The sequence below is a fragment of the Cupressus sempervirens genome, chromosome 8 (assembly GCF_028749045.1).
Source record: "Cupressus sempervirens isolate cs-2001-9-10 chromosome 8, ASM2874904v1, whole genome shotgun sequence".
Classification (NCBI taxonomy): Eukaryota; Viridiplantae; Streptophyta; class Pinopsida; order Cupressales; family Cupressaceae; genus Cupressus; species Cupressus sempervirens.
This window is the reverse complement of record NC_143125.1, coordinates 469,283,210-469,290,461: the sequence shown is the minus strand read 5'-3', so window position 1 is coordinate 469,290,461 and position 7,252 is coordinate 469,283,210.

Sequence of the window (7,252 nt, the reverse complement as noted above, 5' to 3'; positions counted from 1 at the left end):
AAGAGAGGTAGAGGTCCTGCATTACCAAACATGATGTATGATTCCTTTTTCAGAGGACTTTTTGAAAAACAACACACTGAGACTAAACATGTTCCTATAATGACTAATCGTGAACCTAAACATGGTAGTTATAGTTGACATCAAGAACCACCTCGGAATGACAAAGAGAAAGAGAAAGACCATGATACCAATTAGGAGTAGGAAGAGGTGGAAATACTCCCTGAACACATAGCAAAAGGTTAAAGAGACAAAAACTTTCAAAAGGTCATGCGAATCCTACTCAATGAAGAGAAAAAAAATTACTTTCTCAAACTTTCCCAAGAGGTAGCAAAGTTACCCTCTCATTTCAATGTGGAAACCATTATCATGCCTGAAGAAGAAACTGAAACTTCTAAACTCCAAAAATAATATAAAATTATGCAAGACCAATTGGCTGAGATGATGCATGAGAAAGAGAAACCCACAAAGACATACACATTGGACGCTCTTTGTCCATTTCCATTTGACAAAAACATAAACATGCTACCTTTCCCATGAGGCATAGAGCTACCCAAATATGACAAGTAATTTGGTACTATTGATCTCCAAGATCACTTGTGGGAATTTGGTGCTTTGTCTATGGAGTTTATACATGATCTAGGTGGTCAAGCTTTGAAGTGGTTCTCACATTTACCTCCTGGTATCAAGACGTTTGACCAAATTGCCAATCTATTTGTTCAGCAATATTCTCATAACATACAACACCCTATCAATATTCGAGATCTATGCAACCTTAAACAAAAAGCTGGAGAACCTTTTCTCACATTCTTCCAATGGTGGAGACAATTGTACACTAAGTATTCCTACAAAATTCCAGAAATGGAGAAGCTTGACATTTTCACTAATAACCTCCTACCTAATTTTGGATACAAAGTCCAACTTCAAGGTCCACGTAACTTTGAAGACATGATCACACAGGCTATCTTTATTGAGGAATTTATGGTCAAGAAAGGTGAACTCACTCTTTAGAGAGACATAAAACAAGGTTCCACTTCCAACAGGGATAAGACAAAACATGTCAACAAGAACTGAGATATTGTACATGATGGAGTCATTGACAATGCCAGACCCAAACCTGCTAAAGCAGTGTTTAATCTCACAAACGGCCTCAAAGTGGCCAAAAATGCTGAGAAACCTCCCCCTGACAACAAAACATTTAGGAACAAACCAAGAAACTCATGGACAACAGGCCCCAAGCGAGAGTATACACCCTTAGGAGAACCTTTGGATATGGTTTACAAAACATTACTACAACATAAGCTTATTTCACCAACAGATAACGCTCATCCCTATGATCCACAACCATGTCCACCATGGTGGAATGAGACCTCATTCTATGAGTATCACCAAAAAAAGGGACACAAAACTAGCAACTGTATAAACTTGCACCATAAAGTCCAAGACATGATTGATGCTGGTGATCTTGTGGTAGATGGACATAACAAAAACTTGGATCACAAGGTGTTCAAAGAACCTTTCCTAGCTTATGAAAAAGGAGATACTTTGAAACCACAACCCTACAACAAGGTCAACTATACATATTCCAATGATGACAATGTCATCAACATGGTTGAACCTATGGATTCTGAATACTATGACGTTATTACTATTAAGGGAAAACAAGATAACGACAAACCCAAGACACCTTTTGTCTTGAGGGGCCCTACTCTCAACGCAATGGATAATACACCCTTGCAACACTATGCTAATGTTGTGACTCATTCTCACACCAAGTTGGTGCTCAAAGGCCTTGCGCCTCCTACTTTAGATCTTGAACAACACAAAGACAAAGCCCTTGCTGGTCCATCTGGCAAAGATGTGAAACCCATAACAAACTCGACAGCAACCAGTTATAGTGTTCTCAATCAATTGAAACAAAATAATGTTCAGATTTCCATCTTTGAGCTGCTTAAAATCTCACCTGCTCACAAGAAAATTCTGGACAAAGCCCTCACTGAGGTAAATGTTCCTCAAGATCTTGATCTTGAGAAAATCCAATCCATGGTAGGTCACTTGACCTTGCCTTATCTTATGACCTTCTTCGAGGAGGATGATAACTCACTGAGTCACCCACACAATCAACCTCTACACATCGAGGTTATGATCCATCAGACACGTGTTTGTCAAGTACTCATTGATAATGGTGCTAACCTAAGTATTATCTCTACTGCTCTTCTTAGATAATTGGATTATTCTTAGGACTCTATTGATCCTCAATGTAAGATCACTATCAAAGCATATGACAAAGTGGAATGAAAGTCTCTAGGTCTTGTGGTTTTACCCATTCATGTTGGTCCTATAGAAAGGGATGTCACCTGTCAGGTGCTTGACATTCCCTTGGCTTACAACATTCTGTTAGGATGGCCATGGATACATGAGATGTGTGCTATACCATCCACATACCATCAATGCATCAAGTTCCCATTTCATGGCTCTGAAGTTACTATTCCTGCCACTTCTAGCTACACTTGCAATATGCTCAAGGTTGCTAAAACTTTTGTCCCTGCTAACCGTGAATCCACTGATTATCATGACAATAAGCTGAAACAAATCAAACAATCATTCAAACTAAAAGAAACTAGCATGGGAGAGTACCACATTGAACCAATGTTGTCATCAACGTCTCTCCTAGAGTCTCCTTGACATTATGGGAGACCCTCAGAGGCAAAGAAGCCATTCGTGCTGACACCCCAAACCAAGTACAATGGCACTTTTGTCAAGTCTACAATTCCCTTAGAAGATGAAAGTGAAAAAAAATCCATTTCTACATGGCTTTATAGAGAAGAGGCTCTAGTGGACCTAACAGAGCAAGCTTAAGAAATCACTCCTAAGAAATATGGGCCTAGTCTTAGGCTTATGAAGCATTTTGGTTACAAGGGAACTGACCCTATTGCATGCAATAATAATGGCCTAATTGATCCTATCAAAAAAAGAGCTTGAAGCAACCATAATACAACTGGCCTAGGATTTAAGAAGGTTCCTTTTCATTTGGGATCAAATAAATTCATACCAACCCCTGAGAGTTCATCTGAAAATGAGTCACAAGCTGAGTTAGATACTCAAGAGGAAGAATCTGATGATGAGGATTCATATCCTCATCCTATCCCTTATGATATCACTAAATTCTTTGCTGAGCTAGATCACTTTGTGCCACGTGTTAGCACTATGGATGATACTAGTGACTCTTCTAAGGACAATACTAAGCAACTCAAATATCAGTCAGAAAAGGGATAATCTAGTCAGTCATGCCGTATTGAGTATTTGTGTAAGAACCCAGAGGATGAAGGTGACTATGTCCCTATCACTATTGGGGAGTTCTATAATCTCTCACCATGTAGCACTAATTCTAAGGAATATGAGTTTGACTCTCTTTCAAAAGTGACTACTAATAAAGACATTGACCAAGTGCATGTCTATGCAAACCAAATCAAAGTGGGTGAAACATTTAGGGTTAGGTCACATGAGTTAGATCCAACTAGTGTCCTAGAGTCATCAATTACTGACATTTGTACTCTGAGATGTTTGAACACACATGTGGATGAGGTCCTTGTAGGTCTCAAATTACTAGTCCAAGCACTTAATGACTATACTGTGAATGCAATTGAACTAGCCACTACTCTTTCACTCACACATCCTGAGCTTATAGACTGGAACCCAATGCATCTAGAAAAGTCCCCACATTCCAAAATGACTATGCTCTTGCCTATTACCTAAATGCTCTTGAACTTGTAACATCTTCCACCAATGAGTAGAGTGTCAACATGACTAAGGCTAACATCAAATATCTTAGTCATACAATTAAAAAGAAAAAATGCAAAAGGTTCAATGGTGAAAACCATGTTGTCACAATGTCAAAATCCAAAAAACTAAAAACAAAAGACATATCCAAGGGTGAAAACCTCTCTAAGGTGCCCACAGATGAGACATTTGATGTACTTCCCAGTCATTTTTAGGAGAGATCATCAGTGTTGATAGAGCCGACATAGCCAATTAACCTGTGCATTGAAGAAAATCCTCATATGATACATTTGGCACAGTCACTGTCACCTGAAGAGAAGGAAGAATTCATTACCTTTTTCAAAGAAAAGAAAATAATTTTTTCCTAGACATACTCTAACATGCCAAGATTGGATCCTAATCTTATAATGCATCATTTTTCCATAGTGCCAAGCATTAAACTAGTTAAACAGAAGCTTCAGAAAATGCATCCTCGCATTGCATTTCTCGTCAAAGAAGAATTGGAGAAACTTCTAAGGGCTGGTTTCATCCATGCAATTGATTATGCAGAATGGATATCCAATATTGTTCCAGTTTCCAAACATGATAAATCTATCAAGGTTTGTACTGACTTCTATGATCTCAACTTGGCATGTCCTAAAGATGAGTTTCCACTCCCTAATATCGATATGATCATGGAAATGATGCCTGGCTATGAGATGTACTCACTTATGGATGGTTTTTCTAGATACATCAAATAAAAATTGCACTAGAAGACCAAGGGAAAACAACTTTCACATGTGCATGGGGAACCTTTTGTTGGAATGTGATGCCATTTGGTTTGAAGAACATTGGTGCTACATATCAATGGGTTGTTACTACAATTTTCTATGACATGATGCATAGAACAATGGAGGACTACATTGATGATACTTTGGTCAAAAGTGATATACACAATACTCATCTACAAGGTTTGGGTCCCATCCTAGATTTCATGGAAAAATTTAGTCTTCGACTCAATCTTAAGAAATGTGCATTTGGTGTCACATCAGGGAAATTGTTGGGATACATTGTTTCTACAAAAGTAATTGAGGTAGATCTGAAGAAAGTACAAGCAATAATGGACATGCCACCACCTCAAAACATCAGCCAGATGAGAGGACTATAGGGAAGGCTCCAATATATTCGTAAGTTTATCTCACAATTAGCAGATAGATCACAACCCTTCACAAAGACCTTACATAAGGGTGTAAAATTTAATTGGAGCTAGGATTGTGAGCAAAGATTAACACAAATCAAACAATATCTTATCAATCTACCAATCCTGATGCCACCTATTCATGGGAAGCCTTTGCTTTTATACATCTTGGCAACTGAAACATCTTTGGGAATCCTTCTAGTTTAGGAAGAAAATGACAACAAAGAAAGGGCTATTTACTACTTGAGCCGAACACTGGTCTCTTATGAGAAAAACTATAGAATTATTGAGAAAGCTTGCTTGGTAGTTGTCTTTGCTTCCTAGAAGTTTAGACACTACATGCTTGCCCACACTACATGGCTTGTGGCTAAAATAGATCCACTAAAGTACTTGCTCAGTAAGGCAGCTCTCACGGGAAGATTGGCTAAATGTGTTATGATACTCAGTGATTTTGACATCCAATACATTGAGCGCAAGGCTATCAAGGGATAGGCAACTACAGATCAACTGGCTGATGCACCCATATAGAGTCTTCTGCCAATGAACATTGATTTCCCAGATGAGTCAATTCTGACACTCATGCACCACACATGGATTATGTTCTTTGATGGGTCCTTCACACAACAAGGATCAGGTGCTGGACTACTCTTCATTACACCACAAAGATACTCACAGCCCAAAGCGTACAAGATTTTATTTCCTTGTACAAACAACATTTTTGAATATGAGGCTTTGATCAATGGCATGAAAATTTGCAGCTGAATGGAGAGTGGATCAATTAGATATCTTTGGTGACTCTCAACTTGTCATCAACTAAGTTAATGATGTGTACCAAACAAAGGATGAGAAACTAATTCCTTACAAGTGCATGGTTGATAACTTAAAGAAGTATTTTGCACACATCACCTTCCAGCAAGTTCCACAAGTAGATAATAAAGTGGCTGATGCCATGGCCACCCTGGCCTCCCTACTACAAATGCCTAAAAATGATCTCCGACATGAGTTCTTGGTGGAAGTGTTACACTACCCGGCCTATGAAACCCTTGATTCTAAGATGATCTATTTTGTTATAGGACAAGAATCATCTCACTACCAACACATTTATTCCTACCTTTGCAATCAAACCATTACAGAAGGTCTGACCTAGAATAAGAAACGTTACCTAATCTGTAATGCTTCACATTATGTCATTATTGATGATAATCTATATAGGAGAGGTCTCGATAGAACACTTCTTAGGTCTTTAGAACCTGAAGATTCCAAATGCACATTAATTGATGTTTATGAGGGCATTTGTGGAGCTCATTCCAATGGCCTGACACTAGCTCGCAAACTCCTTCGTGCTGGTTACTACTGGCCCAAAATGGAGCAAGAAGCTATCAAGTATGCTAGGTCCTACAAGCAGTGTCAGCTACATGGGAATCTAATTCATGCTCTAGACAGAGAGCTGATTCATTCTACAACATGGCTATTTCAACAATGGGCCTTTGACTTGGTGGGATAGATCCACCCAACTTCCTTTAATGGACATAAGTTCATTATCACAGCTATAGATTATTTCACAAAGTGGGTAGAGGTGGTACCTCTCATAGTTGCTGATGGCAAAACTATAGCACTTTTCATCACAAACTACATCATCTGCAGATATTGTGTGCCATCCTCAATCATTACTGAAAATGAAGGAAAATTCAAGAAAAAAGACCTCAAGGAACTATGCATGAAATTCAAAATCACACAACATTGGTCTTCCATTTATTACCCTCAAGGTAATGGCCAAGCTGAGGCATCCAATAAGGTGATCCTCAAAATTCTTCATCGTACAATCAGCAAATTAGGGAGAGACTGGCATCTCCAGATCAATCCAGCCCTCTAGGCATATAGGACAAGCATCAGAACTCCAACGGGCTCAACTCCCTTTGCATTGTTGTATGGGGCGGATGCAATGCTTCTAATAGAGGTTGAGATTCCTACCTTGAGAATCTCTATGAAGGGCCTTATCACTGATAATGAATACAAGATAGCTCAATTTCAAGAGCTTGTGTTACTGGATGAACGACAACAAGTGGCATGTGATCATCTGTGAGCATATCAACAGCGAATGGCAAGAAGCTACACTTGAAGGGTCAAGCCACGTGACTTCCAACTAGGTGATCTTGTTCTAAGAGAGAACCCTAAAAATCAACAACAGCGAGTAAAAAAAGGAAAGTTTGAACCAAACTAGCTCAGTCCTTACATCATTATTGTTGTATATGGATCTGGCACCTATCAACTTTCCACAACTGAAGGAGAAGTGCTTAA